This window comes from Microcaecilia unicolor, chromosome 5 (genome assembly GCF_901765095.1).
Source record: "Microcaecilia unicolor chromosome 5, aMicUni1.1, whole genome shotgun sequence".
In the NCBI taxonomy this organism is placed as follows: domain Eukaryota; kingdom Metazoa; phylum Chordata; class Amphibia; order Gymnophiona; family Siphonopidae; genus Microcaecilia; species Microcaecilia unicolor.
Window position 1 is genome coordinate 186,632,825 of NC_044035.1, and position 14,374 is coordinate 186,647,198.

Here is a 14,374-nt window from a genome sequence, read left to right on the forward strand (position 1 = left end):
GCTAGTTCCGAAATGCAGCAGCCTGAGCCACTTAAGTTCCGACCGGTAGAGAGAAGGGGAAGAGGAAATACAATCAGAGAGAGAGAGAGAGACAGGGGAGAGACTGCATGGAAAGATAGATAGATAGAGAGAGAGAGAGAACGCTAAATGGAAGGGGGAGGGAGTGGGAGATGTTGGATGGAGGGAAGAAAGAGAGAAACAATGGATGAAAGATGTGACAGAGGGGAGAAGCTAAAAGGAGAGGGGACATGCTGGTTGAAAGAGGGAGACAAAGAGGATATGTTGGATAGAAGGGGGTGAGAGGGGACATGCTGGATGGAAGATGGGAGAGGTGGGAAAAGCTGGATGTAAGTAGAGATAGAGAAGGGGAGAAGCTAGATGGAGGAGGGAGAGGGGACATGCTGGATGGAAGGGGAGGAGTGGGGACATGCTAGATGGAAGGGGGAGACAGAGAAAGGGAGATACTCGGAAGGGGGAGAGAGGAGACACATTGGTTGGAATGGGAGAGTGAGGGGCATTGGATGAATGGGGAGAGGGGGATACGCTAGATGGAAGGGGGAAAGAGGAAATGCTGGTTGGAAGGGGAGAGAATAGAGTTAATGAGACCGGGAAATAAAAGGAAAGGAAAAGATGGAAAGCTCTAGGTAGATTCAGTAAAAAGAGGAAAATTGAAGACTCTAGTAAGAATGAATGAAAAATGGATAAAAATAAATGGAAGGAAGCTGAGAGGAAAATATCAATGTTGGAGATGGATGTAGTGGAGGATGTGAAGAAGACAAGAGAAGAGAGAAAAAGGACGAATGGACAAGAAACCCTTGATAGAGGAAAGCAGCATGCCAACACAATTAGAAAAATTAAACGGCCAGACAACAAAGGTAGAAAAAATGTATTTTTAATTTAGGATAAAGTAGTGTGGTAGTAATGTTATTCTACTCTTATAAATATAAAACAAAAAATGGAAAATAAGATGATACCATTTATTGGACTAACCTAATACTTTTTTTTTAACTAGTTTTTGGAGATCGAAGCCTCCTTCGTCAGGTCACAACAGTATACCATAACAGCAGCATATTGTCCTGATCTGAGGAAGGAAGTTTTGGCCTCTGAAAGCTAGTTGAAAAATGTATTACATTAGTCCAATAAAAAGATATTGCCTTATTTCCATTTTTTGCTTTATTTTTGTTAATTTGTAATGTGATTGGAATATGTCATATTTTAAAATTTACATCTGCTATCTTTACATTTGGCATATATTTTAGTGTTGCATTGGAGAGTCTAGTTTCTTGGGGTTCGGTTTAATTTCAGAAGTTCTTAAAATCATATTAGTGTATTTTTAAGAATATGGGCTGAAGAAAATTGAAATACTTTACATATGACTATACATCTGAGGTATGCCTAGTTATATTGCTGTAATCCATAAGTATTTGTATTTTCATCTACATATTTCTATTTTTAGTTCTATACCTGGTGAGGGTCTATCTGTGTGTGTGAACAACTAGGTATTCTGTTAACACTGAATGTCTATGTAGGGCTGATCTGTTCTAATCCGGCTTGTTTAATTTTCCAGTATTGATGTTCTAGTGCCCACTGCACTGTTTACGCTGCTGCCCTTGCTGTGTGACTCCTGGAAGTTAGTGCTATTATGGTATTGTAGAATTGTTCTTTAGGTCCTAAGTGACATTTTTTGTGTTTTATATCACTTTATTATGTGTGGTACTAGTCTTCTGGATGTGATTTTAGATCACGCCTTTCTCAGCAGTAGCTCAAGGAGAGTTACATTCAGATACAATAGGTATTTTCCTGTCCCTGGAGAGTTTACAATCTAAGGGCTACTCCCTACACTAAGGATTTTAACCTTCCCAATCACACTTCATTCAACCGCACCTTGGCCCGCCTTAACCCCACCCACTATTTAGCTTCACCCATTTTAGCCTCCCCAGTTGAGTCACCGACCGCCTATGCTCAGCATCCTGTTTCCAACAGTGGCCAATCCAGGTCACAAATACCCGGCAAGATCCCAAAAATGTACAAAACATTTTATATTGCTTATCCCAGAAATAGTGGATTTTCCCCAAGTCCATTTAATAACGGTCTATGGACGTTTCCTTTAGAAAGCCGTCCAAACCTTTTTTAAACTCCACTAAGCTAACCGCCTTTACCACATTCTCTGGCAACAAATTCCAGAGTTTAATTACACATTGAGTGAAGAAACATTTTCTCCAATTCGTTTTAAATTTACTACATTGTAGCTTCATCGCATGCCCCCTAGTCCTAGTATTTTTGGAAAGTGTGAACAGACGCTTCACATCTACCCGTTCAACTCCACTCATTATTTTATAGACCTCTATCATATCTCCCTCAGCCGCCTTTTCTCCAAGCTGAAGAGCCCTAGCCGCTTTAGCCTTTCCTCATAGGGAAATTGTCCTATCCCCTTTATCATTTCGTCGCCCTTCTCTGCACCTTTTCTAATTCCACTATATCGTTTTTGAGATGCGGCGACCAGAATTGAACACAATATTCAAGGTGCGGTCGCACCATGGAACGATACAAAGGCGTTATAACATCCTCATTTTTGTTTTCCATTCCTTTCCTAATAATACCTAACATTCTATTTGCTTTCTTAGCCGCAGCAGCACACTGAGCAGAAGGTTTCAACGTATCATCGACAACGACACCTAGATTCCTTTCTTGGTCCGTGACTCCTAACATGGAACCTTGCATGACACAGCTATAATTCGGGTTCCTCTTTCCCACATGCATCATCACTTTGCACTTGCTCACATTAAATGTCATCTGCCATTTAGACTCCCAGTCTCGTAAGGTCCGCTTGTAATTTTTCACACAATCCTCCATTGTATGCAAATCACAACACAGATTTGCATACAATGGAGAAAGTGCAAGCAAATTTATCTCATGCATATTATTGTGGTTACTCTGAAAACCTGACTGGCAGGGTGTGTCTCAAGGACTGGGCTGAGAACCACAGTCTTAATGTGATGTCAAAACCTATTGCTTCATTTTGACTGCAGCTACTCTTTGGTGCCCCCAAAAGGTGCCACCCTTGGTAGGGACAGAATATCTGTGTGAACTATATAATCTTTTTCTGCATCAACAAACACAATCCATCGAACAAGCAGTGATAATGCGAAGATAGTTACCTGTAGCAGGTATACTCTGAGGGCCACAGGCTTCACGTTCTCACAAGTGGGTAGACGCATCCTACGTTGCCCGGGCCGGCAAAATGCCATAGAAAAGAACGAGAGCTTTCTGGAGCGCAAGCAGCACTCCGATGCGCATGGCGTAAGCATCTTCCCAGCCCGCAGTGTAGCCGTGCCTTTCATTTTAATACAAAAACACAAAATAAAATATGAAGAAAAAAACAAGGGGAGGTGGGTGGGATGTGTGAGAATGTGAAGCCTGCTGTCCTTGGGGAATACCTGCTACAGGTAAGTATCACAGTGGGGAATTCCTAGCATCCAGGCTCACCCAAAACAACAAACATTGGTCAACTGGGCTTCAGAACAGTGAGGACTTAATGCAGATTAACTAAAAATATTTACACTAGATGAGGGTGCAGCCTGGAACAGAACAAAATGGCCTAGAGGGTGGGGTTGAATTCTAGACCCCAAACAGATTCTGCTACACTGACTGCCCAAACCAACTGTTGCATTGGGTATCTTGCTTAAGGCAGTAGTGAGATGTGAATGTGTGGACTGAAGACCACGTCGCAGCCTTGCAAACCTCAATAGAGGCTGACTTCAAGTGGGCTACCGACGCAGGCATGGCTCTAACCTTATGAGCTGTGACATGACCCTCCAAAGCTAGCCCAGCCTGGGCATAAGCGAAGGCAATGCAATCTGCTAGCCAATTGGATATGGTGCGTTTTCCAATGGTGACCCCCCCCCCCCATCCTGTTGGAATCAAAAGAAACAAACAACTGGACGGACTGTCTGTGGGGCTTCGTCCGCTCCATGTAAAAGGCCAACGTTCTCTTGCAGTCCATGATGTGTAAACCTACTTTCACCAGGATGGAACGAGGTCAGGGAAAGAATGTTGGCAAGACAATCAACTGGTTCAGATGGAGCTCCGACACCACCTTCTGCAGGAACATAGGGTGTGTGCGTACAACTACTCTGTTGTGATGAAACTTATTATAAGGTGCATCCACTACTAGGGCCTGAAGCTCACTGAAGTAACAGCCACCAAGAAAACGACCTTCCAGCTCAAGTACTTCAGATGGCAGGAATTCAGTGGGCTCAAAAGGAGCTTTTAATCAGCTGGGTGAGAATGACATTGAGATCCCATGACACTGGCGGAGATTTGACAGAGGGCTTTAAAAGAATAACACCTCTTAGTGGAATCTTTCCTGGAAGCCAGCAAGACCCAGGAGACACCTTCCAAAAGACCCAAGGAAGCGAATTCTAGGCTCTCAACATCCAGGCCATGAGAGCCAGAGACTGGAGGTTGGGATGTAGAAGTGACCCCTCGTTCTGAGGGTCAGAAAACACTCTAATCTCCATGGTTCTTCGGAGGACAATTCCAGAAGAAGAGGGAACCAAATCGTAGCCAGTAGGGCTTGATCAGAATCATGGTTCCACAGTCTTGCTTGAGTTTCAACAAAGTTTTTCCCACTAGAGGTATTGGAGGATACGCATACAGAAGGCCTGACCCCCAATGAAGAAGGAACGCATCTGATGCTAGTCAGTCATGGGCCTGAAGCCTGGAACAGAACTGAGGGAACTTGTGGTTGAGTGGCAAAAAAATCCATCAAGGGGGTGCCCCACGCTCAGAAGATCTTGCGGGCTACACCCATATTTAGAGACCACTCGTGAGGTTGCATTATCCTGCTCAATCTGTCAGCCAGGTCGTTGTTTATGCCAGCCAGATAAGTGGCTTGGAGAAATATGCCATGTTGGCAAGCCCAGTGCCATATCTGGACAGCCTCCTGATACAGAGGGCAAGATCTGGCGCTCCCCTGCTTGTTGGTGTAATACATTGCAACCTGATTGTCCTGTTTGAATTAGAATAATTTGATGGGAGGGCCCTGGGCTCATCTTCCACTTCTACAGGGAATGGAATGGCCTCAGCCATTTCCTGTACAAATGAGGTGAGAGGATCTCAGATGGAAGGGAGGCTCAGAAGTACCTGGGATCCTCTTCTGATTCCCATGAGCACTCCCTCTTTGGTATCAGACAGCACTTCCCTCAAGTATGTCCAAGACCTGGCCTACCTCGACATCGAGGACTCATGCCCTTGAGAACGGTGTTGAGCTGGCTCCCGCTTCGGAAAAGCTTCCTCCACCGACGATGAAGGGGTACCGGCCTGGGTGGCTGTCGACACTGGGGCAAGCGAGGACCACCCATGGGCTAAGGGCCAGGTGGGGCCGAAGCAAAAAGACACCCTCAATACCGACGCACATCGCTGCATGAGGCCTTCTAGAAGCTCAGGGAGCAAGGCCCAGATGCGCTCATCAAGGGTCGCCGGTAGTAAACGCTGTGGAGCCAGTTGGAACTGTCACAGAACCGCTGTGGGCGGTGCAGGAGCAGGACCTTGGCTGCTAGGAGACACACGCATCGCACCATCCTGGATGGAGGGGGAGTGGTCCTCCTGGCGTTGACGCTTTTCAGGTGCCAAATCCCTCGGCACCTCGCAGCTCCTGGCACCGAGTGTTGATGGAGATTGGTGACAGTGCTTCTTGCCTTTGCCTGATGCACAACACCCATGCTCCTTGGTACTGATGAGGATAACGTCGAATCCCGACGATGGATGGTCCCAGGGGCCTGTATAGGAGGAGGCCTCGAGACAGCTCCCAGTGTCCTCGGAGGTCTTGTAGCAGCCATTCCTACTGTGACTCCCGAAGTCCGGTGCAGCCTTCGACCTCAACGCAGACGTCAAAGAACTGGACCTGGGCCCCAAAACTCTTCTCCCGCGTTGAGCCTTTCGGGAAATTTGGGTCCTTTTCTTCATACGAAAACAAAGGATACAATTGGCAGGGATATGGTTGGGCCCGAGGAACTGTAGACACCATGAATGGGTGTCTTTTCCCAAGATGGTCTGGTTGCACCGGGGTACAGCATTTGAAGCCACCGGGAGTCTTCAATGACATGGAAGGAAAAATGGGCTTTGCAAAATTAAAAGTTGCAATGGTGCCTAAAAAGGGAAAGAAGGCACAAGAAGGGACCTAACCGAGCAGGCCTAAACCCAGCCCACTCTGAAAAAGAACAGAAACTTAAACACTGGTAAAAAAAGCTAGGGACCATAGGGACTTTAAAAAAAAAAAAAAAAAAAATTGAAGAAAATTAAGGGAATAAAAAAGGGAAGCGGGTAGCAAAAAAAAACCTTGAAAGGCACAAAAATAGCTCTCTCCCGGAAGCGTGAGGAACAAGTGAAAAAAGCCACCACTTCTCACGTGGAGAAAATGAAACTGAAGGGCACAGCCATACTGTGGGCGGGAAGGCGCTTGTGCATGCGTGTTGGAGCGCTGCTAGAGCTCTAGAAAGCTCTCGTTCTTTTCTATGGCATTTTGCTGGTCCGGGCAACGCAGGATGCGCCTACACACTTGTGAGAATGGTAAGCCTGCTTGTCCTCAGAGAATAATGGCCTTCAAAATGAAGCAAAAGGTTTTGATATCGCATTAAGGCGTGATTTCTCAATCCAGTCCTCGGGGACACAACTAGCCAGTCAAGATTTCAGGACACCCACAATAAATATGCATGATAAATTTGCACAAATTGTAGGCAGTGCATCCATTTTTCTCTCATGCATATTCATTGTATGTATCCTGAAACTTGACTACTTACTACTACTACTTAACATTTCTAAAGCGCTACTAGGGTTACGCAGCGCTGTACAGTTTAACATGGAAGGACGGTCCCTGCTCGAAGAGCTTACAATCTAAAAAGACAAATGTACAGTTAATCATATAGGTCAGACAGATTGGGGCAACCTATATGTTCGAAAGGTTAGGTTCCGAATGCAGCATTGAAGAGGTGAGCTTTAAGCAAGGATTTGAAGATGGGTAGGGAGGGGGCTTGGCGTAGGGATTCAGGAAGACTGTTCCAGGCATAGGGTAAAGCAAGGGAAAATGAGCGGAGCCTGGAATTGGCAATGGTGGAGAAAGGTACTGAGAGGAGGGATTTGTCATGTGAGCGGAGGTTACGGGCAGGAACGTAGGGGGAGATGAGGGTAGAGAGGTAGGGTGGAGCAGCAGAGTGAGTGCATTTGTAAGTAAGGAGGAGAAGCGTGAATTGGATGCGGTATCTGATCGGAAGCCAGTGAAGCGACTTGAGGAGAGGGGTGACATGAGTATATCGGTTCTGGCAGAATATGAGACGTGCGGCAGAGTTCTGAATGGATTGAAGGGGGGATAGATGGCTGAGTGGGAGGCCAGTGAGAAGCAAGTTGCAGTAGTCAAGACGAGAGGTGATGAGAGCGTGGACGAGAGTTTCGGGTAGGTGTGCTCAGAGAGGAAAGGGCGAATTTGTGTTGATGTTGAAAAGGAAGAAGCGACAGGTTTTGGCAGTCTGCTGGATATGCGCAGAGGAGAGGGAGGAGTCGAAGATGACCCCGAGGTTGCGGGCAGAGGAGACGGGGAGGATGAGGGTGCCATCAACTGAGATAGAGAGTGGGGAAGAGGAGAAGTGGGCTTAGGTGGAAAGACATGAGCTCGGTCTTGGACATGTTCAGCTTCAGGTGGCGGTTTGACATCCAGGCAGCAATGTCGGATAGGCAGGCCGATACCTTGGCCTGGGTCTCTGAGGTGATGTCTGGTGTGGAGAGATAGAAGGGGGGTGTCATCAGCGTAAGATGATACTGGAAGCCATGAGATGAGATCAGTGAGCCTAGGGAAGAGCTGTAGATAGAGAAGAGAAGGGGTCCAAGAACAGATCCCTGGGGAACTCCAACAGATAGTGGGATGGGAGTGGAGGAAGATCCATGAGAGTGCACTCTGAATGTGCGGTGGGAGAGATAGGAGGAGAACCAGGAGAGCACAGAGCCCTGGAACCCAAAAGAGGCCAGTGTGGCGAGAAGTAAATCATGATTGACAGTGTCAAAAGCGGCAGAAAGATCGAGGAGGATGAGGATGGAGTAGTGGCCTCTGGATTTGGCCAGGAGTAGGTCATTGCAGACTTTAGAGAGTGCTGTTTCTGTCGAGTGGAGAGGGCGAAAACTGGATTGGAGTGGGTCGAGGATGGCATGAGAGGAGAGAAAATCAAGACAGTGGCTGTGAACGGCGCGCTCAAGTATTTTGGAGAGGAAGGGTAGGAGAGAGATGGGGCGATAGTTGGAGGGGCAGGTAGGGTCGAGTGATGGTTTTTTCAGGAGAGGTGTGACTACGGCGTGCTTGAAGGTGTCAGGGACAGTTGCAGTGGAGAGAGAGAGGTTAAGGATGCGACAGATGGAGGGGTTGACAGTATGGGCGATGTGTTAAGTAGGTTGGTGGGGATGGGATCAGAGGAAACAGGTGGTGCATTTCGAGGAGGAAAGAAAGCGGGAGGTTTCATCCTCGGTGATCTCAGGAAAGGAGGAGAAGGGAGGCCTGGGTTGGTTTGGTTGAGGGAGAGGGTTAATGGGTGAAGAGGGGGGGTGGGGGGTGATGGCTTGGTAGTGAATTCAAGGTTGATCTTTTGCACTTTGTCGTGGAAGTAGTCAGCCAGTGATTGAGGAGAGAGTGAAGGGGGGGGGAGCGGGGGGCACCTTGAGGAGAGAGTTAAGGGTGGCGAAGAGACGACGAGGGTGGAGCTGAGAGAATTGGTCAATTGGGTGTAGTAGTCCTGTTTTGCAAGGAATAGGGAGGAGTGGAAAGAGGATAGCATGAATTTATAGTTAAGGAAGTCTGAATGAGTACGAGATTTCCTCCAGAGGCGTTCGGCAGATCGTGCGCAGGAGCGAAGGTAACTGATGCAAGGGGTCAGCCAGGGTTGGGGATTGGTACTCTTTGTGGGACGGGAGATGGATGGTGCGAGGGTGTCCAGAGCAGAGGAGAGAGCGGCATTGTAAGCGGAGACCGCTTTGTCGACAGTCTCGGAGGACATGATGGATGGGAGGAGATTAGAGATACTAGCGGATAAAGGTGAGGGGGTCAATTGGCCTGGAGATTCCTGGAGGTGGTGGTTAAGGTTGGGCGGGGCAGAGGGGGGGTGAAGAAGTGTGAATGTGATCAGGTGGTGATCGGAGAGAGGAAGAACTGAAGCTTGGAAGTTGGAGGGTGAGCCGGATGAGGAAAGGACGAGGTCAAGACAATGGCCGTCACGGTGAGTAGGGGTGGTAGAGCACAGCTGGATGAGTGTGTCCTGAGAACTGGGTTGAGACCCCTGCATTAAGGAAAAGAACCAACATCACATACTTTTAGTCACAGGATAGGCAATTTTCCAATAGTCTGATTATATATTTTTCAGGATTGCTCCAGGAACAGTGGTACTGGAGTATGAGGAAGTGAATGGTATAGCGGCAGGTATACCTAGGAACACTCCCTCGCTGAAGTTGCAGTGGCACTAAACCTGTCATGTCAGAGGGGCAGGGTTCAGGCTAGGAGGTGGTTAAATTCACTGAGCTAGAACAGTTCAGAGAGCCTCCGAGGCAAGAGGTTTCCAGGAGAGAGATCTTGAGTGCAGAGATCTCCTGGAGAGACACTCCAAGTAAAGGAATTCTCCCTAAAGTTTTGGCTGGGGTGCAGTACCTGTGGGGGAGTCCCAGGGAAGCAAGGAGTGGCCCTAGCTTAGATGAGAAGAAACGAAGACTGCAACAGTAAGGAGTGCCTTCATTTTCTGTGAATGTTATCGTTATTAGAGGTTGCTGACCAGGATTGGAAAAAGTCTGTGACAGGTGAACAGACTGTATTGCTTTAATTATTTTCCACCAATAACATTTCCTTTGATTTTGAACTGCAAAATGCCTGTGTAGGTGAAATCCTGTAGCCGACTGCCAGTCACACTATCACAGGGAGTGGTGATTGTTGAGTATAATTACCAAAATCTACAGGAAGGGGACATGTTAAGGGCATAAACGTTAATTCATGGGGTGCCCAAAACACTTGCACCAGCCCTGCTTCAACAGAAAGATCTGAAAATGTGTTCCATGTTAGCACCATCACATGTTATCTGTGTGTGTGTGTGTGTGTGTGTGTGTGTATATATATATATATATATATATATATATTTATGTGAGAGAGAGAGACGATGATGAACTGCTTACTCATCTCTAGAGCTGCTGCTCCTTGTGATCTTGGGCAAGTCACTTAACCCTCCATTGCCTCAGGTACAGGCTTAGATTGTGAGCCCTCCTGGGACAGAGAAATATCCAGTGTACCTGAATGTAACTCACCTTGAGCTACTACTGAAAAAGGTATGAGCAAAATCTAAATAAATAAATTCTTATTTCTAAAATGTTACTGGATACGCTAAAATGTTACTGGATACATATAGAGCTATAAATATTCATGTTAAATATAACTCCGCTAAAACTCAAAACTAAAGGGGTGTGGAAATAAAAAATTCGTTAGAAAACAGTGTGCTAACAATTTCCACTCACCGAAAATGATCTAATGAGATTGTGTAAAAAGAAGTGCTGCTCAAACTATCTAAAAATTGTGCAGCACTGAGCAGGAAGGAAAAAGGCCTCAAAGAGCTCCCAGATAACATAGATCTACTGGAGCTAAACAGATCTCTAAGATCTTCCCTTCATCATCGGCCCAAAAAAACCTTCAATTTAAGGTCAACTTTCTGCTGCTTGAATATGTATGTCTCTGTAATTTTTTTTTCTATTTTTTATTGCACTTAATGTAAGTACTGCCACTTATCTTTAAAGTCGGTACTCATCAGTTGACCGCACTACCAGATCCAGTGCTTTGCCGTGCTGTCTTTGCCCTCTTACCCCAAGCCGATGGTGGCCAGCATTTCGCGCTGCTGCTTCAGGGTCTTGGTGACAGGGCTACTACTGCAGGCAAAACAGAAAAACATATGGTTACAACCGATGTGTGCCCCATCACTTACATCTTCAAAGCGCAAACATTCACTGTACTTAGGACAGTCACAGCTCAACTCCACAGTGCTCAACTTGACATCTGACACAACGCACAGGAATTCAGTAATATAACTGACATGACGTCAGACGCGGTCAAACTATCAGCCAATCAGGAACTTAGAAAAAGTGGCACCACTCTAAGTGGGAGTTCAAACCATCGGGCTCCAAAGAGCATAGTTTAAATATCCATTTCTGCTCTTGCTGTAAAAGAACCCAACAGTGATCACCGCCCTGCAGGGAACAAAACACCGCTTATAGAACCACACATTTTAGGTCATCAAATGCGTGCTGATACCGATTGCAGTGTGACACTAGGCGCAATCCAATCCTCCCAGTTTGTATAGAGCTCTTGTGTTCTGTCAGACGAATTGAGAGTGACCTAGAGGTCTGGCCCACATATAGTTTGTTACTATGGCTCCATCATGGCAACCCTAGATGTGACCTCTCTTTACACTGTTATTCCCCAGGACGAAGCCTTGGAAGTCCTAGAGTTGTTTTTGGAAACCAGGGTGCCTGGTCGGGTCACCACTTCGTTCATCCTAGCTCTGGCGGGTCTGGCTATGAAGAGGAACTTTTTCCTATTTGAAGACAAGTTGTTTCAACAAACCACCGGTGTTGCGATGGGAGCCACAATGGCCCCGTCAGTGGCTAATCTTTACATGAGAGCTTATGAGCAAAGATTTGTGTACACCATTGCGCTCTACAAAAATGCATGCCTGTGGCTCCGATTTATTGACAACGTATTTTTGTTGTGGACAGGCGATGAGCGAGAGCTACGTCAATTTATTTCGGACTTGAACAGTTGTCATCCCCGTATCCATTTCACTTTGCATATGTACTTTTTTGAGATATCCTTCCTAGATGTATTGGTAAGGAATACGGGGGGTTGGCTTCACCACGACCATCTTTCACAAGAAGACTGACAGAAATACTTTTTTATACTATGGGAGCTGACACCCCAGGGCGTTGAAGAATAGTCTGCCTTTCTCCCAATTTTTGAGGCACCGCTGGCTGTGTTCCAGTGACCAGGACTTTAAGCGACAATCAAGAGTCTTGTCCGACAAATTGTTAGCTCGAGGATACCCTGAGCAAGTTGTACATACCACTTATCGCCGTGCACGCTTTAATCACCGTGACTTACTATTATTGCCAAAACCTACCACAACTTCTGAGGAGGACGTAGCATTGACATATGTGATGCAATATAACCCCGCTTCACCACAAGTAGCTTCCATCTGCAGGAAACATTGGTCGCTGATATGGACCATGCCACAGTTTAAGGATGCACGCATATGCTTTGCTTACAGTAGAGGCAAGAATGCCAAAGAATTTTTGAGCTCAGCGGTTTTATCCGATTCCACCAGGACAACAAGGCAGCCTATGGCAAATATGGACCACTTTAAATATGGCAATTGTGACTTCTACCCGATAATGGAGGAGACCTCGATGTTCGTTAACTCGTTAGATCAGAGGAGTTATGCTCTTAAAGCCAGCACTTCATGCAGATCGAGTCATGTTATTTACTGCCTCACGTGCCCATGTAACAAACTATATGTGGGCCAGACCTCTGGGGCACTCTCGATTCGTCTGACAGAACACAAGAGCTCTATACAAACTGGGAGGATTGGATTGCCCCTAGTGTCCCACTGCAATCGGTATCATCACACATTAGAGGACCTAAAATGTGCGGTTCTACAAGCGGTGTTTTGTTCCCTACAGGGCGGTGATCACCGTGGGGTTCTTTTACAGCAAGAGCAGAAATGGATATTTAAACTTCGCTCTTTGGAGCCCGATGGTTTGAACTCCCACTTATAGTGGTGCCACTTTTTCTAAGTTCCTGATTGGCTGATAACTTGACAGCGTCTGACGTCATGTCAGTTATATTACTGAATTCCTGTGCGTTGTGTCAGATGTCGAGTTGAGCACTGTGGTGTTGAGCTGTGACTGTCCTAAGTACAGTGAATGCTTGCGCTTTGAAGATGTAAGTGATGGGACACGCATCGGTTGCAACCATATGTTTTTCTGTTTTGTCCGCAGTAGTAGCCTTGTCACCAAGACCCTGAAGCAGCAGCGCGAAACGCTGGCCACCGTCAACTTGGGGTAAGAGGGCGAAGACAGCACGGCACAGCACTGGATCTGGCAGTGCGGTCAACTGATGAGTACCGACTTAAAGTGTCAGTACTTACATTAAGTGCAATAAAAAAAACAGAAAATAAAAAATTATAGAGAGACATACATATCATTCAAACAGCAGGAAGTTTACCTTAAATTGAAGGTTTTTTTGGGCCGAAGGGAAGATCTTAGAGATCTGTTTAGCTCCGGTACATCTATGTTATCTAGGAGCTCTTTGAGGCCTTTTTCCTTCCTGCTCGGTGCTGCATGATTTTTAGATAGTTTGAGCAGCACTTCTTTTACACAACCTCATTAGGTAATTTTCGGTGAGTGGAAATTGTTGATTCAATATAACCCCGCCCCAGAGTGCATCTTATCTAATGGTACCCTTATTCAAAGCAGTATATCAAATAAAGCTAAAATGTAAAATCTACCCAAAGCAACAGATGATACTGTTATTGCTCAAGGTCACAAAGTGCAGAGTGAAAGACACAGAATTTAAAACCTGATTTCCATGGTATCCTGTTCATTACTCTAGACATAGGCCATTCTTCTATATGCCACAATAAGATGGGTTTCTCTGCCATTATTACTTTCTCACATTTATCCATCTTTTATTCAGTCATTGTAGTGACAGTCTTCAGGAGGAAGTCACAAGATTCCAGTACACATCAGATGCTTAATCAGCAGCAGCCTACCTTGCTGTAGCTGGAAGGGATCCCCAAGTCCTGCCTTCTGAAGACTCCAGGCATTTCTCCCCCTTCCCGCCAATGACCACATCTTAAGCTCTCACCCTCCCCAGCATGTACCTTTTAAAATTTTTCTCACCTCCAGAGATCGCTGGCAGTAATTCACAGAAGCTGCTCATGCTAGCCTGGCCCCAGAGCCTTCCTTCTGAAGCAGTCCCGCCTATGCGGAAATAGGAAGTTGTGTCAGAAGGAAGGCTCTGGGGCTGGAGTGAGGAGCTTACTTGAATTTCTGCTTGCTATCTGTGACCTCCAGAAAAAAAGGGGGGAGGGGGAAGAGACAGATACTGGATCATCAGCAGGGGGCAGAGGAGGGATGGATACTGGAATATGTGTTGAGGTGGGGGGATTTTAAAAGAAACCCAAGGTAGGAGGGGGAGTCTGAGATGCTGGATTGTCAGTAAGGGGCATAGGAGGGATACTATGACTGCAAAGGGGAGGGGGGGATTTATGCCCATCCACTCTGGGCTCAGGCCCATCTAAAATTGGTTATT